Source organism: Dipodomys merriami, unplaced genomic scaffold (genome assembly GCF_024711535.1).
Source record: "Dipodomys merriami isolate MVZ:Mamm:240054 unplaced genomic scaffold, mDipMer1.0.p SCAF_187, whole genome shotgun sequence".
NCBI lineage: Eukaryota > Metazoa > Chordata > Mammalia > Rodentia > Heteromyidae > Dipodomys > Dipodomys merriami.
The window spans coordinates 1,923,583-1,948,907 of record NW_027203237.1 but is presented as its reverse complement, the minus strand read 5'-3'; the positions used below and the strand labels follow the sequence as shown (position 1 = coordinate 1,948,907).

Below are 25,325 nucleotides of genomic sequence, written 5' to 3'. Positions count from 1 at the left end.
CCCCTAAGATCGAACAGAGCAATTTTTTGGGAAAAAAACGAAGAATGCTACATATTAAATTATACAGGTTAAAAAGCTAGCAGTAAATAGTTTCGTGATTTGTGTAAATAATTCCTCTGACATCAAAAAGAAGAAAAATCTGAAACACAGAAAAACATTTTCCATCATAAACGGTCAGTGTTACTCTTTTTTTTATTGTGAAAATACTGTACAGAGGGGTTATAATTACTTGGGCAAGTTAATGAGTACATTTCTTATCAAGCATTGTTGCCTCCCCCTTTGTTTCCCATTATCATCCCTTCCCATCATTCCTCTCCAGTCCCCGCCCCCAGCCAAAGGTGTAAAGTTCATTTTTCGACATAACATCTTGTACAGCTCATTGTTGAAATGGGTCCACCCTCCCCTCCACAAATTATATCTACATCAATTACAGTAAAAACAGGGGTTATACCATGGGTGAGGGACAAATAAGGCAACAAAGAAATATATATATGTTAGAAACAATAGCAAGCAAGAAAAAAAAAGCATTTGAGTCCTTATCTTGGGGTTCGTTTTGCCTAACATCAACTTATTGACCATTTCTGCTTGTCTCAGATATATACTAGTTATTGCAAATAAGGGGAACCATGGGACCCATATTTCTTTGGGCCTGGCTTTCTTCACTCAATATAATTTTTCCAAGTCTTTCCATTTCCAAACAAATGGAGCCAGATCATTCTTTCCGATGAATGCATGGAATTCCATTATGTATATATACCACATTTTCTTGATCCATTCATCTACTGAGGGGCATTTGTGTTGCTTCCTTATCTTAGCTATGGTAAACAATGCTGCTATAAACATAGTTGTGCTGCTCAGCATACCCTTAGTATGGTCTTGTTTATGATCATTTGGGTAAATGCACAGAAATGGGATTGCTAGGTCATAGGGGAGCTCTATGTGGAGTCTTTTGAGGAGCCTCCATTCTATTTTCCAAAGTAGTTGAACAAGTTTACACTCCCAACAATGCAGTAGTGTTCCCTTCTGTCTATATCCCCTCCAGCATCTGTTGTTATTAGAGTTCTTGATTATAGTAGACCAGTGGTAGAGTGTTTGCCTTGCATGCATAAGGCTCTGGGTTCGATTCTTCAGCACCACATAAGCAGAAAAAACTGGGAGTGGTGCTTTGGCTCAAGTGGTAGAGAGTTAGCATTGAGCTGAAGAGCTGAAGGACAACACTAGGCCTGGAGTTCTTCCCAGGTTTAAGGGTGTAAGGAAGAGTATTACTTTCTTAATCAATACATTGTAGTGAAAGAAATTTATTTCTCATAAATTAATTCCTACTTTAATATTTTAAAATATGTAATAGTTAAGATGGAAAATGTCTTTACCTTTACATTAAGGGGTATTTGGATCTTATTTATGTTTTTTCTCCTTTATATGACTCATTTTAGATGTTCAAAAAATGGAGCATGTGATAAAGACTTACCAGGAAGGTTCAGATGAATGTCTGCATGACGTAGCTGTCACAAACATTAACAAAATAGAGCAAAGAGTGAGATTAGTGACGAATTCTAACTTGACCTCAAAACAGAAGCCATATCTGAATAGGAATGGTGAGAACTCCTTAAGGATGACGACAGACGAGTTCATTCAGTGTCAGAACATGCTCCACTACAGTGAGCCTGGTAAGATGCCGGCTGCATATATGTCTGGTGTTTCTCCTGTAGTAAAACAATCACTTAGATATTCAGAGGCTTTTAGTCAAAATTATTATGGTCCATATTTTGAATATGGAGGAGAGAAGATATTAAATTCAGATATGATATTCTTTCCCCATAATTGGTTTTGTGTCAGAGATCCTGCCTCTAACCATAATGAATACAGAGAAGAATATGATAAGTCTGCTCTTCTTGCCCAAGAACTTTGTCAGGGAGGGAGGTTTCCAGTCACTATGCATCAGAAAAGAGACACAGGAGAGAGTCCGTATAGAAGTAGTGAATGTGAGAAATCATTCAGTAAGGATTTATACCTTACAAAACCTGAGAGGAAATATCCAGAGAAGCCTGATGTGCATAAGCGATTTGCAAAATCTATCTTTAAGAAATCAGAACTAAATTCTGACCAACCTAAAACAACAGTAGAATTGAAACCCTATGAATACAAAGAACGTAGGAAATTTTCCACTCAAAAGTCAGGTCTCAGAAGGCATCACAGAACTGACAAAGAACTGAAGTTTGACGAATGCAACAAATGTGGAAAATCATTTAGAATGAAGTCATACATCACTTCGCATCAGAGAACATACACAGGAGAGAAATCTTATGAATGTGACAAATGTGGAAATTATTTCAGACAGAAGTCAGACCTTACTGTTCATCAGAGAACTCATACAGGAGAGAAACCTTATGAATGTAATGTGTGTGAAAAGTCTTCCACCTGTAAGTCACACCCTACTGTTCATCAGAGAACACACACAGGAGATAAACCTTATGAATGTAACAAATGTGGAAAGTATTTCAGATTAAAATCACGCCTTACTGTTCATCAAAGAAAACATACAGGGGAGAAACCTTATGAATGTAATGTGTGTGAAAAGTCTTTCACCCATAAGTCAGACCTTACTGTTCATCAGAGAACACACACAGGAGAGAAACCTTATGAATGTAACAAATGTGGAAAGTATTTCAGATTAAAATCACACCTTACTGTTCATCAAAGAAAACATACAGGGGAGAAGCCTTATGAATGCAATGTGTGTGAAAAGTCTTTCACCCGTAAGTCAATCCTTACTGTTCATCAGAGAACACACACAGGAGAGAAACCTTATGAATGTAATGTGTGTGAAAAGTCTTTCACCCATAAGTCAGACCTTACTGTTCATCAGAGAACACACACAGGAGAGAAACCTTATGAATGTAACAAATGTGGAACGTATTTCAGACAGAAGTTTCACCTTACTCTCCATCAGAGAACACACACAGGAGAGAAACCTTATGAATGTAATGTGTGTGAAAAGTCTTTCACCCATAAGTCACACCTTACTGTTCATCAGAGAACACACACAGGAGAGAAACCTTATGAATGTAACAAATGTGGAAAGTATTTCAGATTAAAATCACACCTTACTGTTCATCAAAGAAAACATACAGGGGAGAAGCCTTATGAATGCAATGTGTGTGAAAAGTCTTTCACCCGTAAGTCAATCCTTACTGTTCATCAGAGAACACACACAGGAGAGAAACCTTATGAATGTAATGTGTGTGAAAAGTCTTTCACCCATAAGTCACACCTTACTGTTCATCAGAGAACACACACAGGAGAGAAACCTTATGAATGTAACAAATGTGGAAAGTATTTCAGACAGAAGTTTCACCTTACTCTCCATCAGAGAACACACACAGGAGAGAAACCTTATGAATGTAATGTGTGTGAAAAGTCTTTCACCCATAAGTCAGACCTTACTGTTCATCAGAGAACACACACAGGAGAGAAACCTTATGAATGTAACAAATGTGGAAAGTATTTCAGATTAAAATCACACCTTACTGTTCATCAAAGAAAACATACAGGGGAGAAGCCTTATGAATGCAATGTGTGTGAAAAGTCTTTCACCCGTAAGTCAATCCTTACTGTTCATCAGAGAACACACACAGGAGAGTAACCTTATGAATGTAATGTGTGTGAAAAGTCTTTCACCCATAAGTCAGACCTTACTGTTCATCAGAGAACACACACAGGAGAGAAACCTTATGAATGTAACAAATGTGGAAAGTATTTCAGACAGAAGTTTCACCTTACTCTCCATCAGAGAACACACACAGGAGAGAAACCTTATGAATGTAATGTGTGTGAAAAGTCTTTCACCCATAAGTCACACCTTACTGTTCATCAGAGAACACACACAGGAGAGAAACCTTATGAATGTAACAAATGTGGAAAGTATTTCAGATTAAAATCACACCTTACTGTTCATCAAAGAAAACATACAGGGGAGAAGCCTTATGAATGCAATGTGTGTGAAAAGTCTTTCACCCGTAAGTCAATCCTTACTGTTCATCAGAGAACACACACAGGAGAGAAACCTTATGAATGTAATGTGTGTGAAAAGTCTTTCACCCATAAGTCACACCTTACTGTTCATCAGAGAACACACACAGGAGAGAAACCTTATGAATGTAACAAATGTGGAAAGTATTTCAGACAGAAGTTTCACCTTACTCTCCATCAGAGAACACACACAGGAGAGAAACCTTATGAATGTAATGTGTGTGAAAAGTCTTTCACCCATAAGTCAGACCTTACTGTTCATCAGAGAACACACACAGGAGAGAAACCTTATGAATGTAACAAATGTGGAAAGTATTTCAGATTAAAATCACACCTTACTGTTCATCAAAGAAAACATACAGGGGAGAAACCTTATGAATGCAATGTGTGTGAAAAGTCTTTCACTCGTAAGTCAATCCTTACTGTTCATCAGAGAACACACACAGGAGAGAAACCTTATGAATGTAACAAATGTGGAAAGTATTTCAGATTAAAATCACACCTTACTGTCCATCAAAGAAAACATACAGGGGAGAAACCTTATGAATGCAATGTGTGTGAAAAGTCTTTCACTCGTAAGTCAATCCTTACTGTTCATCAGAGAACACACACAGGAGAGAAACCTTATGAATGTAACAAATGTGGAAAGTATTTCAGATTAAAATCACACCTTACTGTCCATCAAAGAAAACATACAGGGGAGAAACCTTATGAATGTAATGTGTGTGAAAAATCTTTCACATGTAAGTCAAACCTTACTGTTCATCATAGAACACACACAGGAGAGAAACCCTATGAATGTAACAAATGAGGGACGTATTTAAGGTTAATGTCACGTATTTAAGGTTACGGTCCATCAAAGAACACACACAGGAGAGAAACTTTATGAATGTAACAAATGTGGAAAGTATTTCAGACAGAAATTTCACCTTACTGTTCATCAGAGAATACGCACAGGAGAGAGACCTTATGAATGTAACAAATGTGGAAAGTCCTTAATCCGGAGTTCATACCTCAGGAAGCATAAGAGAATCCACCCACATGAGAAACCTTAGGAATGTGATAACTATGGAAAGACTCACCTGGAAGGAAAATAAGTTTGCATGATAGAACAAAAACCTGATAGAAGCCTTGTGAATGTAGCAAATGTGGAGCCTTTTAGCAAGAAGGCATAACTCATGGTTCCAAATTGAATGTACACAGGAGAAAAATCTTATGAATAAAAAATGTGGAAATTTTCGAGAAGTTATAGTTAAATTTTCATCGGAAAACACACAGGAGAAAATGAAACAAGTATCAAAAAAGTCCTTCACTTAGTAATCATGCAGGGATGAGTGTTTATAGAGCACAGACAAGAAAGACAAGGTATGAATAATACCAATGTAGAAAATCCCACTTCGGCAGCATAGCACAGTGTTTATCAGAGAACTGAATCTCATAGGAGAAAAGAAAACTTACAGGTCTAACAAATATGCAATTTTAATAGAAGTCAGTCCTCAGCACATCCAAGAACGTAATAAGGAGAGAAAATATGAGTATAATAAATGTAGACAAATATTTAGCCAGAAGTTTCAGCGGTTTCTCTACATATTTCAGAGACCTAGAGACAAGATAGACTGTGGAGTGAACATTAGAGGACGTCTTTCAAGAAGAAATGAACCTTCAGCCAGCATTAGAGCACTCACACAAAAATGAAACATAGGGAAACCTTTGGCAGAAAACTCTGTAAATTATAGAGAAATCCCTCATGGCAGAATTAAGCTAGTTGTAAGGGGAAACCACTCACTGAGCCAACATTTCTCATCCTCTCATTGTGTAGAGTATGCCCCTTCATATTATTCAGGGGTTGGACCAAAGGGATGAGTATAAATTACTTCCAAGCTTGACAAAGAATTAAGATAGTAAAATTGTTGACTTGTGTCTTTTATATTGAGGAATGGATGTTCAAGGAAATTTAATAAACACTTCTCAGAAATAGGAGCTCTGGACCTTTGAGATTGAACTCAAATCATCCTGACTGGTTTGGTAGTGATAGATGGGGAAGAAATATCATGCTTTAATCCAAGGACATGAGAGCATCAATTTCTCCACTGCTCCCCAAAAGTTTTCCAGTATATGTGTGGTCTATGTATGTATTATAACACTATTACTATTCCAGTTCATTTTTTAATGGAAGGTCTGTTGGAAGATAATACTCTTTGTTTATTACAAAATGAGCACAAGAATAAAATCTGTCTCATCATCTTTCATCCCCAAGTTTATGAAACATTCCGAAAACCAGAAAGAATTCATATTTGGGAATACATTTTCTTTGTGTGTGGGTAGAAGTCTTGTAGATTGAACTCAAAGCCTAGCCACATTCCTTAACTTCTTTTTCTCAAGGCTAAATTCTAGCACTAGAATCACAGTTCCATTTCTAGTTTCTTTGGTGGAAAAATGAAGACATGATTCTGAAGCAATTGGGTTTGGATGAGTAAAGCCAAAATGATTTTACTACATGCTGTTTTCTATTTACTACTGATGAGTTTGTTGTGAATTTTTCACTTGTAAATCATGCTATTGTTCTTCTGAGTAATAAAACTAGTGTGGATATTGTGGAGAGTCTGTGCTTTCTCACTGTTATGGAGGGTGAAAGTGAATTTCTCAAGAGGAGAATATAGTTTTTTCTAGTTCGAAATTCCTAGTTCTATAACAAATTATGAGTTATGGTTTTGCTAAATTTAATTCTCAAGCAAGTAAAAAAACTAGACTCATGGAAAAAATGATGGACAAAAGCTAGCTAGAATACTTACAGATATCCATGTGATTATAGAGATAAGCAGAAAGAGGTAGGACTGTGCTAGATATTTGGTAGGGTAAAATACAGGCAAAAATGATCCTTGTGGGCTGCCTGGTGTCACATGACAGGGGTGTCTGGTTGGAAAGAATTGGTCCAGGTGCTCTGAGGGAATCCCAGTGAAGAGGGGGGGCATGAAGGTGGCTTTCACAATAAATTTCCTTAGATGTTTTTTGAGTCCTATAAACATCCCCCCCTTACGTGTCCAGGATAGGGGACACTACATCATGCTATATGTCTGTTCATGTCTGGACTCCTGTTTACAAAAAAGCTTCTTCTTGTTGGCAGTTTTTTTGTTTTGAACTGACTATGTGTTTCTAAAATGATTAGGCAAAGTATTACTGCTAAAATTACAAAACCTTTAAATGGCCAATTTTAGCATTAAAGAGTGCTCTATAATCTGTGTACAAACGTCTCTGTCTGTGTATATGAAAAATATGTAAATAGTAATGGTTCCAAAGTTACCAAGTATTCTGCTTGCTAAAAATCTTTGTCAGTGGAAGCTGTCGTTCAATCTGAATTGCTTTGTGACCTGACTATAAGCCAAATAAAAAAGCAGGCAGTTTTAAAAGGCCATGGGAAAGGAGTTAGAAAAGATGGTTTCCTTTCCAAATTCAATGAAATTGGTAATTAAGTTGGCTGTGATTTATGTTATTTCTTATGTCTATCTATGCTAAGATTAAATATTGTACCTCTGACCATGACTGGTAAACTAATCCTAAGGTTTTAATTCTCTGTTTCCTCCCCTGTACACTGATCAACTCCCTTTATAATCAAGGGACCACAGTGTGTCAAGATGCAGTTTGCTCCTATGCATGGGAAATACCCATGTAACAGAACAAAGTTGTCACAGCTGCCTAAACCAGTGACACCAGCCTGCAAAAGCCAGTGTGGTCTTTCCCCAGTGGTCTTTAACTAGTGCATATAGAATTTTGCAGGTAACCAGCAAGAGATGTGACAGTCCATACACACTGGGAGATGCCACATCCTTGCCTAGACTCCAGCCTTGCTGAATCACACATGATGAAAATCCTGCGAATTTGCGGTAAAAAGAATAAAAAACAAGCTATTTAAGATATGTGTTTCTGGATCGAAAAAAAAAGGTATTTGTTTCTATAATGTTAATCACCACCATGTTAGACCATTAACGGTGTATGAGTAAAAAATGTAAATTGACTTACCTCTAACGGGCAAGAGATACTAAGTCTTGATTCTTGGTACAGAGGTACTGCATCAAAATAAAGTGCTAATTTGCTAAATGTAACTCATACTGTAGTAAAAAATGGCCAGTTTAAACCTTCAGCCAAGAGGTAAAGAGTGTTGCCCAGTGTTTCAATGAAAAATTTAATGCAAAAAGAAAATGACTTTTCAAAAAGATTTAAAAATAGCCTCCCTATTGTCAGAAATTTGTGACGTTGTGGGGAGAAGCAGGCCTCCCAGAAAAAGGAAAGTTTAAAAGGAAAAATTGTCCTAAAGGTTGATTTCAAAGTAGAAAATAAAAATTAGGATTACCAAAATGATTTTTTAACCTACTTTGCCATTATACGATTTTTATATCACGTTCCAAAAGGCCCACAATTAAGGACAGAGGACAAGTTTGTCAGGTCGAATGTTGGCCCGGAATGAGTTCAAGGTAAGACCATGCTTTTAAATCTCCTTCCAGTGCCCATCGTTGTTGCTTTTATTTGGAACAATTGTGGCCATAAGTAAAGACTCATTAAGCTGAAAATTGGTGTGAAGCCAGGCTGGGCAGACAAAGGTACCTGTGAGATTGACATCTCTAATATGCCAGCAGAGTGCTCAAAAGCGGAGTAGGTTTGGAGTTCCAAGTGGCAGAGGGCTACTCTTGATCTGGAGAGTTGAGGGACATTACTCAAACCCTGAGTTAAAGTCCAGCAAGCAATGAAAGAAACTACTAAACAAGTATTTATCCCACCATCGAGAAAAGCATTCCTGGAACCCCATCAATGTTGGAACATTCAGAGGCAGTAAGCCACTGCTCATTGGATGGCAGAATTGGTATCAGATCCTGGAGTCGCTTCTGCATGGACCTTCAAAGCTTGATCAGAGTCTGGAAGTCATGGGAAGATAATTTTTAGGCATGCCTAATGCCCATGTCTGTCTGACTTGGCAGGGACTTGCCAGTCATCTATGGTACTGGGTTATAAAAACTAAAGTTGTAAAATGTGAGGGATAATTGAAATCCCAAATGCTCTGTATCTGCTCAAAGTCCTAAATGACAATCACTTTTGAGCTGGCCCAGCCACATTAATTTATCCGTTAAGGAAAAGTGGTTGTGACCTGAGATTAGGTCCCTAATGAGATTTGTCTAAAGGCCTACAGGGGCAGTCATTTTTGGAACCACTGCAGATCAGGCTCCTCAGTCAACCAGAAAAATGCATTTACAAACCAAGATGTTAAACAAGATATGCTGCTATAGCCCAAGAAAGGGTCTGTACATTTATAAAAAGTTACATGTTGTATGACTTTAAACATGCTGCCCACAGGCAACGGCCAGTATTTAGAATGTCAATCAATTGTAGTTTAAAATATCTACTGGGTTTTCCTACAAAATTCTGACAAGCAATTGTTAGTCAATTATTAACAAGTTATAGGTAACCTCTATATCATTGATCTCCTTGTTTCTTGAATTGGAATTATAAAGGGCTTTTATGACAAAGATTCCTTTTGCCTCAACTCAGAGCCATCCTGGGCACAAAGAATCTGTCTAAAACAGTATTTCCCAGCTACTCAACCAAGAGCCAGGCTGGAGACATGGCTCAAGAGACTCTCACCTCCAAGGAACTATTAGGTGGTAGAGCATTAGCCTTGAGCAGAAGGGCTCAGTAAAAGTGCCCAGACCTTGAGTTCAAACCCAGTCAATGCCAACTAGGACAACCTATCCCAGCAACAGACATTGAGACCCCCCAGGACAAATTTAGTCCAGATAATGGAAAAATATGTAGAGGAGTAAGAGGAGATTACTTCCTAAATGGAGTTACTTTATGCTTGCCCTTTCAAAATTAATCAGAGCAGGGAGATCAAGAGAAATAGTTGCTTGTCCACCTAATGTCCATACCTGTCTAACTTGTTAGTGGACAGAAAGTTCCAGTCTTGCTTTGTTCCCTGCTATTTGTATTTATAGTAGCCTCTGACTGGTACTTTCAAGTAGTCCATTATGTTCTCTGCTAACTGGTTGCCCAAAAGACCTTAGGCACCCTCTTTCTGCTTTTCTGCCAGAGTATTTCTCCTCCTCGGTGATGGGCCACAACTGGGATTATGCTCCAAATAGAACTTTTCCAGCCCAAGGCCAATATGTGTTCTCCTATGCCATTTGTGTTAACGTTTAACTTGTTACCTTGCTAACTTGTTCCTTGTCGATTTTTGCCAGATCTTTCCAAAAGTCTCTTTTAACAGGATAACAGCCCTCACCCAGCACACCACCTGGGAACAAGTCAAGGCTATCCTGTTACTACAGACAACTGGAGACATTATTTGGCCAAGCAATAAAGCAGGAACTCCTTACTACTTTGCCCATTTACAGCAGGAAGACACTCTAGAAGAAACTACCTCCACCCATATCCCCCGGCCTGGTACCACTATTTTATTAAACAACAATTGTGGAATGTAAGCATTATGCCTTCTTATGGTCCTCAGATCCACCCAGACCTGAGTTCCTCCCAACCCTGAAGTTCCCACCATAGAGCTGCCCCATCCCTCTCTCTGCCCAGACCCATCTAAGCACCCACCTACCTCACTTCCTGCCACAGACCCACCTCATACCTGGATAGGGACAGATGCCATGTGCTCCATCTCCCAGGACAATATGGCTTCTTTAATAAACCTTATAATAATCTTTCTCCAGTGCCTGCCTTCCTATGTGTGGTCACCTGGGATGAATGTGAAGGATCCTTTCACCTAATAGAGACCCAGTCTCTGCCACAGTCCCTAACTCACTGAGAACCACACAAGCTTCAACACACTCTGTCCACTTCACTGTCCTGATGACATCACTTCTTATGACCACTTCCCCAGGATCCTCCAAATCAAAGGGACAAAAATATCAGTATGCTCTTTCTCTCTCACTGTACTCTGAAAACCCATCAATAATTTCTGGATTTCCATGGCTAACATTCTCTATTTGGACATCAATATAAATAAAAAGATAATGCATAATTTCGGTTTCATGAAATTCTATCACTATATTTACCTTTCCTTTTGTTTATGTTGGTAGTTAGCTTTAAACTCATGATGCTTTAATTCTTGGCTTTTATGTTCAAGCTTGACACTCTACTCATGCCACATATTGTATCACGAGTCCCCTTGTCTAATAAAGGCAGTGAAGGGGTGGCCCCTGTTATATTTATTCTTCCGAGATGTTTACAAAAACTACATTGGAATAACTATGATATTTTAAATAGAAAAAAATATATATGTATATATTTTTGTCAATTGTGGGGCATGGACTCTGGGCCTGGGCTTTGTCCCTCAGCTGTTCATCTCAAGGTTAGCACTCTAACACCTGAGCCACAGCACCACTTCTGTATTTTTATTTATGTAGTATTGAGAAATCAAACCCAGGGCTTCATGTATGTGAGGCAAGCACTCTACCATTGAGCCACCTTCCCAGCCCTATAAAAATGTTTTAAAAAATAGTTTCATCGCAGATCCTTAAATAAAAACTTAGTAATTTAATAGAATTTAGTTGCACATTAAAAATGATTAAAACATTGCAGAATTTTTTAAAAGATGAGGAATATAGATTAAGTAACAATGAGCAGTCTCATGTGTAAAAGCAGCGTTCAAAATTCTCAGGACTTTGGACATGCAGCTGAGCATGTCCCAATTGTTCACAAATATGAACCTATTGGCGCTGAGTGACAGTTTGAGTAGAAGTCAAAATTTTATTCATCATCTCATCATCATGGTACATGGTCATCATAGAATGTTCACATTGAGCTCCTGATACCAGACACAATTCCATAGACTATTTTTTCAAAACGTGAATCCCACAATCTCATGTTACTAGAATGTCTAATTATACAATTATTTTAAAATGACAAAAATTAAGCAGCAATCAAATTATACTTTCACTGATTATGAAAATTTCAATGTAAATTAAGGATATAGGTGACATGTAACAAAATAAAATTGTATTAGAGGAAACTCCATGTCTGCAGAGCCGTGGGAGCCTGTTAGCTGGGAGATCCAGGGACAGAGTCTTAGCCTGCCTCACAGATATTCCATGGATATTTTATGTTGGAATCATGTATTTCTGTGGAACAGTCGATCTCAGTGTTCACACCTTTGATTTCAGCACCAGGTCTGCTCTTGAGACAAAGTTTTGACCCAATTAATTCCAGGTAAGGGCAAAAATGGCTCACATTCCATTATTTGTAAAGTGAACTGCTGTTTGCTCTCATTATTTTTGCTACACATTTTATTTGTATATAAATGTTTTAGCCAACCTAAGAACAAATGTAGAAATAAAAGTGCAGTAAATATGAACTCCTTGATATTCATTACTAATGTATATCAAGCAGAGCATTAAACAAAAAACCCTATGTATTGAATTGGTTTTTGGAATTTGTTTTTTGCTTTTGTAATTTTTTTTCTTTTCTGATACGTGTCTCAAATACAAATACTCTTAAAAAAAGTAGTGAACAGGGAAATAACTTGAGCTGATGGCTAGCTTTGTTTAATGTTTTTTGAAATTTTCATGAACAATCCAAGCATAATTGTTAAGAACACATATATTAAGTTCATGTAAGTGGAATAAAAAAATTTTTGAATAGATTTTTTCAACTACTTTTTCTACAACTTTTTATATAAACAATCTTTTAGTTTTGAATCTCCTCTAAAGAAATTGTACATTATTAAAAAGTTGCTCCTTAATCCCTTTTGGATGACATTGGACTTTTACCAAGTTAAAGTGCAAAGTTTATCATAACTACAAAACATAACATAAACGTAACAGAAATACATAAAAAGAAAAATCTAACTACTGGCAACCTCCCATATTCCAACTCTTCCCCCCAACTCAAAAACATTATTTTCCCTTTGAAGCAGAGAAAATTGATTGGAAAAGTAATATATTCAAGTTAACACTTTAGTATCAGTCATTTTCTAAATTAAGAACCCACAATGTTCTTGGCCAATCATGACAGTGCCTATTAACTTTAACTTCTGTGCTTCCAAGACAGTTTTGGCTTTTGAGAATTTCTTGATACAGTTTGCCGTCACTTTTGGTCATTCTGTTTGTCAGGTGCATGGGATTATCTTCCTTTTTGTAGCCTTCTGTCTTGTCACCAACCATTCCTCATTGATGGCCATGTACTTGGGAAAAGGCCACATGAACTTTCTGGCTCTACTCACAGTCTAAAAACACTTGCTTCCTTTTCTTGCCTCCCACAAACTATTTCCAACATCCTCTACTGCGGCACATGTCTCCTTAGTTGATGCGATTTTGTATCTCCTATAAATTCTATCCTGAATGGGCTGTTTGTCATTTTTGCCTTTAAGTCTTTCCTGTAAGTTCTTCCAGAGCAGGGACAATATTTTCTGTATGTTATATTGTGTCTAGTACACTATAAATGCTCAATAAAGAGTGATGATCTGAGGGAAAAAATCTGCTTTCTTTATTTGAATTATCAGCCATACCAATTACTATTCTTGAGTTTGATATAAACACACAAATATATTGCTTTGGGGTTAGCTGTAAGATTACATTTACATAATTTGAAATATAAAAATCAATGCTATGTACAAATCAATACAAACTCATCCAGTTAATTGAATTCACCCAGACTCCTTCATAACACCTGTAAATATATCAGATCTTTTGCACAAGTTTTGCCCCTTCTGACTAAGCTCATCTCAGAAGAAGCCATGAGGGAACAGGTCACAAGGCCCATATCAGGGCCTTAAACATAAACACAAAGGAGGTGGTGAGATCCATTTCCAAAGGAGGGATATCAATAAGATTATTAAATTATTCGGGACTGAAAAATGAATAAATGAAAATCTCTACAAAGAAGGGGAGTAAATAGAAAGGAATTTAGTTCATTCAAAAACTAAAAGCACAGTTCACCTTGATGTGAATAGTTTCTCTGACATATCAGCGCCCTCAGCAAGGATTCCTGATTCTTTTATTCAGCTTCTTCCTCCCTTATAAACTCCAAATATGTAACCCACAAAATGGAAAACAAATGCTGCTCATTGTGAATTATTCAAGGAAGCCTCAGGACATAGTATTTGTCCAGACACCTGTGGTTCAGACCTGTCCTCCTATCCAATCTGGAGGCTGAGTTCTGATTCTGAGGGTTTGAAGTGAGCCTGAGATAGGGAGGTTATTGAGATAAATTTTTTAACTCATCACGAAAACGCCTGAGGAGGAAATGAGGTTCAAGTGCTAGATTGCTCATCTTGAGCAAAAAATTTCAGAATAACACAAAGGCCTTTAGTTCAAGCCTCAGGATCAGCATTAACAGAAACAAAAACGCTTACTAAGTACCAGAAAAAACAATACATGTAAATAAAATATATCTAAAGCTGTTGATCACAGGTGGTTCATGCCTGTAAACCTGATATCTGAGCATTGAGCTTTAAAGGCAGCCAGGACAAAATATCCCAGGCGAACTTATCAACAAGTAATCATCAAAATGTGGGAAATGGAATTTGTGATGTGGCTCAAGTCATAGAGCAGTAAACATGGGAAAAGAAGCTCAGGAATAGCACCCAGAGAATGAGTTCAATCCCTCATATTGGATATTTAACTGTGATGTATGCACATGTATACCAGTTGTAGTAAATGTGCATAGTTGTGCAAGAGGTACACTATTAATAAATGCTCATAGATGCAATAAATGAGATTTTTGTGATGGGGCTGTGTAGGTATTTCTCACTTTAAATTTTTTTTACTAAATATTCCACTTCATTTGATTTGAGGACAACAGAGAACTCATTTTAAATAACTTTAGTAAGCCAAGTTTGTTTGAGAAACTTATACATAATAACTTACGAGGTAAGACAAGAATTTCCCTAGTTTGACAGCAACTCAGGCTGCATACTAAGGCCTTGCCTCCAAATTCTTCATCTATCTATCTATCTATCTATCTATCTATCTATCTATCTATCTATCTATCTATCTATCTATCTATCTATCTTTCTTTCTATCTATCTATATCTACTGTCTATCTATCAATCTTTTGTCTGTTTCTTTATATGTGTGTGTTTCTGAGTTTTTGTATGGATGTGTGTATATATTTATGTTTATATAGATATATATCCATATATATAAGCATATACACTTACATATATACACAAATAATGTACTGCTAGATTCGTGAAAAGAATGTTCACAGCCATGGTGAACCAGGATTGTGCTTAGTATCTTCTTCTTTCTCTTTCAATACATATTGGTCCAAATAGAAGTAGACATGTTTTTATGAAACTGAGCATTTGAAAATTAAACTTATTTTGCACTGCAACACACATGAAAGAAAGAAACAGATACTTAACAGTGGCTTTTGCCTCTAAGTCTAGATACTCATGAAACTGACATGTGAGGATCAAGGAATAGGGGACGCTGAGATAGAAAAGCCTACAAGACTTTAGTTCCAATTATCCAGCAAAAATATGAGTAGGAGGCATGGGTTAAGACTTGGAGAGCTAGTTATGAGCAAGGAAATTCACCAAGCACAAAACTGGTTTAAAAAAAAGAGGAAAGAACCTACCATTAAAGCAAAGTAAATTTTAAAAAACGATATCTGCAACAGAAAGTTTGCACAGATTTTTGTATCATAAAAATTCTCCAGCATTTAGGTGTTCAGTAACAGTATAAGGACTTTAATTATTTGAATGTTATTACAGATTCCACTAAATGTAGGATTAAAACATGGCCTAACAGACTGCAGGATGGGACAACATCTTTGCCTGTTGCATATCTGATAACCTAGATACAAAGAGAGCACAAATAGCTAAACTCTCAAAGAACCAATCATCCAATTAATGAACCGGCAAAAGAATGGAAGAGACAAGAGAGAACTGAGCTCCAAAAGAAGTACAAATGAGTACAAAGTAGATGAAGCAGTGCTCAGCATTCCTGGCCATAAGAAAATGGAAATCAAAAGGACATTGTCATTTCATCTCATTCCAGTCAGAGTGACAATCAGCAAATAAACAAGAACAACTGCTAGTGAGGATCGCAGGAAAAGGAACCATAAGGTTCCTATTTGTTTGAGTATAATTTAGTGTAACCACTAGGGGAAAAAACTGGCACTGAAGTCCCTCAAATATCAAAAAAATAGAAGTCCTAGAGGATCCAGCAATACTAACCATGCATGTGAAAGAATTTATGTAATGATAGAATAGAGGTGCCTATTTGTATTGCTGCACTACTCCTAATAGCCAAACTGGAAGGAGTCTAGAAACACTAGATGAGTAGATAAAAAAAATGGGGCTTAGACCTTCAGGTAATTTATATCTTGTATCTTATTCCTTCTGCTAACAATAATATGATTTCAGAACTATCAATATCCAGGTTGCAGAGGCATACGGTGTGTCTCTCATCAAATAGAAGAAACCAGGGCCCAAGGGTTTTGAAATATGTCTGAGCCTAGTGTTAGTGAGATACAAAAACAGACAACTTGTCTCAGGAAACTGCAATCTATACAGTTAGCAGAGGTGAATGTGAAGTTTTTAAACAGTGGAAATGATTGAGTACTCTAGAATATTTCACAAAATTACAGGCAATCCATGTATAGTTGTTATTTGAATGAGCAGATTTTATTACTGAATGTAACGTATATATCCTGGAGACCATACCTCTGACACAACTTGAGGAGTTGGACATTTCCTGATTAGGCTATCTCTGCTTGTCTTGGTCACTTGAATGCAAAGAATCACAACTCAACTTCCTTGTCGGTATTATGGTTTTGTGGTAATTCTCATCCTGGTTGGCACGAGGATGAAATGAAAAAACTAAAGACTACATTTACAGGAGATTGGAAATTAGATTTTCAAAATACCAGGAAGTGGATACTTAAGAGGGGTTAAGTAGAGTTCTGGGGAAATTGGTGAAGAAATGAAGAGAAGAAAAGGGTTGTGAATACAGTCAGGAATCCAATGTATAACTTGCAAAGTGAATAAGAGAGAAGGGTCATAAAGGAAAGATTATGAGAATATTGACTACATTGTATTCATTAACTGATTTATTAAATAGCAACTGTTTTATTCAACTGCTTAAGGAAAATTAAACCAAAAAATGAAAATGAGGCATACATACATAGTGTACATTTATTCAGCTATAAACAAGAAAGACACTTTTCATTTATTGTCAAAAGTCTACAAATGGCTATCAACTTCTTACTTCAAATAAGTTAGGTTTATATGTGCAACAGTTATGTGTTTTTGCTCTTCTAAGTAATTGAATCTTAAAAATATTCACATGCCTGTTGGTCATGGCCAATAGACACATGAAGAAATGCTCAACTTCCCTAGCCATAAAAGAAATGCAAACCAAAACACCATTGAGATATCACCTCACCCCAATTAGAATGGCTATAAAGAAGTACTCTAATAAGAGCAAATCCTGGAGGGGATGTGGACAGAAGGGAACCCAACTGCATTGTTGGTGAGAGTGGGAATAGTATGGAGGTTTCTCAAAAGACTGCATATAGAACTTCCCTATGACCCAGCAATCCCACTTTGGGCAGACACCTAAATGATCACAAAGAATACCATAGTAATGCTACCAGCACAGCGATGTTTATTGCAGCATTATTTACCATAACTAAGATATGGAACCAATCCAGTTGCCCCTCAGTAGCCGAATGGGTCAAGAAAATGCCTCCATCAGAAAGAATGACATTGCCCCATTTGTTAGGAAATGGAAAGACTTGGAAAAATTTATCATAAGTAAAGTAAGGCAGGTCCAAAGAAACGTAGATCCCATTGTTTGTCTTATTTGCAATAACTAGTCTGTCTGAGACAAGAAGAAACACTCAGAGAATTGATGTTAGGTGAAATGAATTCCAATAAGAATTCAAACTGGTTTTCATTATTGCTATTGTTTCTAACACATTTATAAGTTCTTTATTGCTTTGTGTGTCCTTCCCCCACAGTATAACCCTTGTTTTCAGTGTATTTGATGTTGGTGTAGTTTGTGGAGGGGATGGGAAAAAAACAGTTTGTTTAAATAGGATACCGGTGGACCCACTGAAAAAATGAGAGGTATAAGACATTATGTCGAAAAATGAACTTTACAACTTTGGTGCTGTGGGAGAGGAGGGTAGGGGAGAGCGGGTGAATATGGGAAGGGATAGGAATGGGATACAAAAGACGCAGCAACAATGATTGATAAGAAATGGACTCCTTACCATGCTCATGTAATTGTAACCCCTTTCTACAGTATTTTCACAAAAAAATTCAAATGCATACCTACATATGCAATATGTTTAATATAATTCTTTTTTTAATTTTGTTAATATTTATTTTACTGTTAATATGCTGTACAGAGGGGCTACAGTTACATGAGTAAGGTACATTTCTTGTTGAACATGTTCCCCACTCCATTGTTGCTCTCACAGTATCCCTTCCCTCCTCTCCCACTCCCCAAGTTGTAAAGTTCATTTTAGACAGAGTATCTTGTGAGTATCATTGTTGCAATGGGTCATCCTTTGTATTTCTTTTAAAAAAAAAAATTATTTTATTTGTGAAGATACTGTACAGAGGGGTTACAATTACATGGGCAGCATAATGCGTACATTTCTTACCAAGCATTGCAGCCTCCTCCTTTTGTTTACACTTCACATCCGTTCCCAGCCTCCCCCTCCCCCCAATCCCAATATTTCTCCTTCCCCTCCCTCCCACCCCCCCGCACCAACGTTGTAAAGCTCGTTTTGAACATGACAACTTGTACTTCTCATTGTTGCAACAGGTCCACCTGTATCTTTAAACAAATGGTTTTTCCCCATCTCATCCTCAAGTTATACTGATATCAAATATAGTGAAAGCAGGGGTTATACTGTGGGGGAGGGACACACAAAGCAACAAAAAATAATCTTATAAGTGCATTAGAAACACATGCATGAAAGAAAAAAACATTAAGATACATATCTAAGGGTTCATTTTCCTGACATCACATTAACTGACCTTTTCCGCTTGACTCATAGATATACTAGATATTGCAAATAAGGGAAACCATGGGACCTATGTTTCTTTGGGCCTGGCTTACTTCACTTAATATAATTTTATCCAAGTTTTTCCATTTCCTAACAAAAGGGCAATGTAATTCTTTCTGATGGAGGCATAGAATTCCATTGTGTATATATACCACATTTTCTTGATCCATTCATCTACTGAGGGGCATCTGGGTTGGTTCCAGATCTTAGCTATGGTAAATAATGCTGCAATAAACATAGTTGTGCTGGTAGCTTTAGTGTGGTCTTGTTTGTAAACATTTGGGTAAATGCCTAAGAGTGGGATTGCTGGGTCATAGGGGAGTTCTATGGGAAGTCTTTTGAGGAACCTCCATACTGCTTTCCAAAGTGGTTGAACAAGTTTACATTCCCACCAACAATGAAGTAAGGTTCCTTTCTGTCCACATCCCCTCCAGCATCTGTTGTTGTTAGAGTTCTTGATTTTTGCCATTCTAACTGGGGTTAGGTGATATCTCAGTGTTGTTTTCATTTGCATTTCTTTTATGGCTAGGGGTGTTGAACATTTCTTCAGGTGTTTATTGGCCATCCTTCTTTCGACTTCAGAGAACTTTCTCTTTAAGTCTTTTGCCCACTTATGTATTGGGCAGTTGTTTCTTTGAGGATTTGTTGTTGGGTGGTTTAATTTTTTGAGTTGCAAGTATATTTTAGATATGAGACCCTTGTCCATTGTATGGCTAGTAAAGATCTTCTCCCAATCTTCTTTTTCTGATAAGATTTGCTAAGGGTCTGTCAATTTTGTTAAGTTTTTTGAAGAACCAACTCTTTGTTTTGTTGATTCTGTCTATAGTTTTTTTGGATTCTAATTCATTTAATTCTGATTTAATTTTGATTATTTCTTTCCGTCTATTGGATTGGGGTTTATCTTGCTGCTCTTTTTCAAGGAGGTTTAGATGTGTCATTAAATTGTTAGTTTCAGATCTCCAATTTGTTGATGTAGGAGCTCAGAGCTATAAACTTGCCTCTGAGTACTGCCTTTGCTGTGTCCCAGAGGAGCTGGTAATTTGTGTGTTCATTTTTGTTGAATAGCATGAACATTTGAATTTCCTTTCTAATCTCTTCCATGACCCACTCATGATTCAGCAGTGTGTTGTTCAGCCTCCATGTGATACCGGACTTTCTTTAGTGGCTTTTGGTGTTGAGTTCTAATTTTATTCCCTTGTGGTCAGAGAGAATGCAAGGTATAACTTCAATGTTTCTGAATTTAGACAAGTTTGCTTTGTGGCCTAAAATGTGGTCTATTTTAGAAAACGTTCCATGTGCTGCTGAGAAGAACGTGTATTCTGATGCTGCTGGGTGAAATGTTCGGTAAATGTCTGTTAAGTCTAGTTGATCTATGCAGCTGTTTAGATCTGTGGTTTCTCTGTTGAGTTTTTGCCGAGTTGATCTATCTAGTGGGGAGAGTGGTGTGTTAAAATCCCCAACAATTAATGTCTTTGGATCTATATGGGATTTGAGGGAAAGTAGTGTTTCTTTGATAAATTTGGGTGCTCCATTGTTGTCGAATAGATATTTAGAATTGTAATATCCTCCTGAAGGAGAGATCCTTTAATCAGTATGTAGCGACCTTCTTTATCTCTTCTCACGAATTTTAATTTGAAGTCTATTTTATCTGATATTAGGATTGCAACTCCCGCCTGTTTATGGGGGCCGTTTGCTTGGTAGATTTTGTTCCAGCCTTTAACATTGAAAATGTGATTCTTTTTATGGGCAAGATGTGACTCCTGCAGGCAGCAGATAGAAGGGTCTTGTTTTTTAATCCAACTAGACAGTCTATGTCGCTTAATTGGAGAGTTCAGTCCACTAACGTTAAGAGATAGGACTGAGAGGTATTTGTGAGTTCCTGCCATGTTATCCACCTTCTTGGGGGCTGTAAAAACTGGATTCTTCCTATGGTTCTTGGATTCTCAGTTTGGATGCAGTTTCTTGGCCTTTATTGTGGTCTTGTTGGTTTTCTATGTGTAGGACATCTTTAAGAATCTTTTGTAGGTCTGGTTTGGTAGAGATGTATTGTTTCAATTTTTCTTTGCTATGGAAGGTTTTTATTTGGCCTTCAGTTATGAAGGAGAGTTTAGCTGGGTACAGTATTCTTGGTTGATAGTTGTTTGTTTTTAGGGCATGGCATACTTCATTCCAGGCTCTTCTTGCTTTGATTGTCTCTGCTGAGAAATCTGAGGTGATTCTGATTGGTTTCCCTTTATAGGTGATTACCCTTTTCTCCTTGACAGCTTGAAGGATTTTTTCCTTGGTCTGAGTTGATCCTATGTGGATTATAATGTGACGGTTTGATGTCCTCTTCTGGTCTGGTCTATTTGGGGTTCTAAAAGCTTCTTGTATCTGAATAAGCCTATCTTTTTTTATGTTTCGGAAGTTCTCTTCTAGGATCCTGTTAAACAAATTTCCTAGACCATTAACTTCTGTTTCTAGGTGCTCCTCTACACCCATTATCCTTAGATTAGGCCTTCTGATGGTGTCTTCCAGTTGTTGGATAGATCTATCATATTTCTTGGACTTGTCTTGGATGGTTGTATGTTCTTTCTGTATAATATCTAGGCTGTCTTCAATCCCTGAGATTCGATCTTCTGCATGGTCTAACCTGCCGTCAAGACACTCTACTTTGTTTTTTATCTCTTTTCCTTCTAATTGGTCAGCTTTGATGGCTTCAAGTTCTTTGTTGAAGCTCTGTTTTAGGTCTTGTATGAATTTCTTTACTTCCTTAATTTGGTGTTCAGTGTTTGTTCTCAGATCCCTTAGTTGATTGGTTATGGTTTCTTTGGACTCCCATTCCTTCTGTTGGGTTCCATTCAGCATTCCCTTTGTGGTCTCCCTGACTTCCTTCAGCTCTTTGTTAGTGGATTCCATGAATGCCTTTAGTGATCTTTGTGTGTTCTCTACCTGGTCTCTCAATTCCTGTATTACTATTTGATTAGCTTCCTCCTGTTCGTGGGATTTCTGTAGTTCTCTTTCCCCTCGTTCATGGGATTCCTGCAGTTCTCTTTGAGTGTTCTCAGACTGCTCATGCCATTCCTCCCTTTCTCTTTTTGTATTCTCAAGTTGTTCACACAAATCCTGTATCAGTTTTTGAGAAGCTTCCTCATGCTTATAATATTCCTGTATAAGCTTTTGGGATGCTTCCTCTCTCTCCCTTTCACGCTCATACAGAGTCCTTTGTAGACTGTCAAACTTCTCATTTATCATTGTTGCCATCTGTGTTTGTAGAGTTATTTGGGAACTCTTCTCTGGATTATTCATTATCTGTTCTGACCCCTGATTGTCAAGATTGGGATTTGAGATATCCGGATTTGCCATTTTTCTTGTGTTTTTCTGGCTTACTCTGCCCATTTGAGATGAAAATAGCACCAGTTTTGTGCTAGAACACTATCTTAAGGCAACCATCAATCAAAGTTTGCTTTTGTACAGTCAATAGTCTACAGATACAATCTAGTTCAACAGATACATCTATTCAACATCAAACAACTCTATGTTAATGGGCTTCGAACCGCAGAGAAGAATTTGGACAACCAGAAATTATTAGGGTTAGGGAGAGATGTGGGTAAAAAAATAGGAATAGATTGGTGTGGGGAGGCACAGGGAGAGTTGACTATGTCCTAATTCCAATGCAGGGAATAGGTTGGGTAGGATGCATGTAGAGAGAGAGAAAAAAAGCAGAAAGGGAAAGGGAAATGAAAAAAGACCAGAAAAAATAGAAACGTAAAAATTAATATTATTATGGAGATTAAAAGACCATCTATTTAGAGAGGAATGTGAGTATATTAATAGAAGGGTAGGGACATAGAGGAGAAGTGAAAAACTTAAAAAAGTGCTTAAAATATTATATAGGTATAAAGAGGTAGTACTGCTATTAAGGAATTTAAGTCTCAGAGGTTTTGAATTGAGTAATAAATTTGTGGATTAAGTGTGTACACAATGGTGGATAGGGTCTACTAGTTAACTACAGGTTTATCTGAGGATGTGCAGGACAAGAGTTAAGTCACATACAGAAGATCAAAAGAGAGGAAAAGGTGAAAAATATTAGAAAGGGAGAGAAAAAAAAATCAGAAGTTCAATAGAGCTAGACAAAAAAACAAAAAGATAGTTAAAAAGAAAGAAAAAGAGAAAGAAGACAAGAAAAGAAAGAAATACACACATTCATGTATTCCTAAAATAAAAATTATAACAGGAAAAAAAAAGTTACTGGAAAACAATTATTTTTTCAAAAAAGGCAAAAATTAAAGATTAATAAAATTTTTGGAAAAGGAAAAGAAATTTATATATATATATATAAGGTACCAAAAAAAAGAGAAAAAAAAAGAAAAAAAAGAAGAGGAAGAAAGAAAAAAAGCAACAAAGAAATAATCTTATAAATGCATTAGAAACGTTTAAGGATTCAGGTGGACCTGTTGCAACAATGAGAAGTACAAAATGTCATGTCAAAACCAGCTTTACAATTTCGGTGTGGGGGGGGAGGGGGGTATAATTGGGTGGGGGGAGGGGGGTAAAATTGGGTGGGGGGAGGGGGGAGGCGGGGAAGGGAAGTGAAGGGTAAACAAAGGAAGAGGCTGCAATGCTTGGTAAGAAATGTATGCATTATCCTGCCCATGTAATTGTAGCCCCTCTGTACAGTATGTTCTCAAATAAAATAAAATACAATTAAAAAAAAAAAAAGAAAGAAAAAAAGTTCTTTGATTTTTTTTTGGGGGGGAGGGGTGGGAATAATCCTGTATCTCCCTTTTGTCTGTAACCAGTCTCTTGTTGGAGTCTCTGGTCAGCTTGAGTTCCTGTGGCTTGATTGGTTTCTTAAGTCAGTTTGTTCGAACAGGCAGAAAAATGCTCTGCTTTACCCAAGATTTTTGAGATCCCCCTCCCAGATTAGTTTACTGGGAGGGTGATCTGCTTTGAAAATCACAAAAGAAAGGGATGCAGTGGTGAGGCTAGGTTCTGGGTAGAGTTGAGGCCTTTCAACAATCAGTAGATTTTTCCTGGGGCTGTTTTGTGCTAAAAAAAATCTCACAGAGCCCAGCCTGGAGCCGTTCTCAGGGATTCTGTTTTTTTCAATTGATTGTTGAGGCTGCTAGAGGGAGTGGCAGCCTCTGGCTCTGGTTACCCAGTGAGGAAAGCCACTCCAATGGCTGGCGCCAGAGCTGGGTGGCTTTTCCCTCGAAGGAGCCGAGTCTAGCAGGTCACTTCGCCGTTCAGTTCTTGTGACCTGTTAAATGACTCATTTTATTCCAAGGCCTGGGTTGGGGCTGGCAGCTCCTCCGAACTTTTTCGTTATCCAAGATGGAGATCACCGGTGCTGGGGGGGAGGGGCAGCCTTCTCTTCTCTGCTCCCTGAGAAGGTTTGAGGATGTCGGGCTTCTACTCACACTGAGTCTTGGATCCTAGGTCGTCTCTGGTCTGCAAGCTGCAGGATGAAGATGTCTGCTCCTTGTTGGTTCTTGCTGGTGTTCAGTAGAATCTGCTCGCCTGCTGCGTCTGGCTCCTTCGTCCCGGACTCTCTGTGTGAGCGCTCAGGAATGGCCCCTGCTGCAGTCTCCACCGCTTGTGACCCTCCCGCCGCCGCCGCAGCGGCTGCTGGCGAGCGCTCAGATATGTCTTTTTGCCTTGGCTTCCCTCTCTTGTCTAACTCTCTGTCCTGTGATGGCACACTTGGTGTGACTCTCTGGCTTAGGACTGTTCACTGGAACTCTAAAACTGCTTTCTATGCGAGAGATTGTTTAGATTCCAGCTTCTCCTCTGCCATCTTCCCAGAACTCTCTTTAATATTATTCTTAAACCAACTTTTTAATAGTATGTGTGTATGGAGATACAAGGGGGAAGTACTACAGGCAATGAGAAAGACAAATATTGAATAATATTGATGTCCCTTGTGTATATTTATAAAGAGTGCATAATGAAAATAATGGAAAGGTGTTGAGAAATAGAAGTGGGAAGGTATAGATAAGGGAATAGAGGACATCTGAGTTGGATCATCTGTTTAAAGTAAATATATACATTGTGAAATACCACAGTGAAACCAAACTGCAAAACTAAAATGAACAAAAAACAGAAAGCATCACTGTTCAAAATACCTGACTTGTGTAACTGTGACCCCTCCGTACATCACCTCAATGATGAATTTTTATTAACAAAAGACAAAAACAAATAACACGGAGGATCTGGAAGAAGATGGTGGAGGAGAAGCTGGAGGCTAAACAAGCTTTCCCATAGAAAGCAGTTCCTGTGAACAGTCCTAGGTCAGA

The 25,325-nt window shown here is 37.7% G+C and overlaps 1 pseudogene; it reads left to right on the top strand.

Annotated features, from left to right (window-relative positions):
- Positions 1-1,444: 1,444 nt before the first annotated feature.
- Positions 1,445-24,741, top strand: LOC138830254 (zinc finger protein 665-like; annotated as a pseudogene).
- Positions 24,742-25,325: the final 584 nt, after the last annotated feature.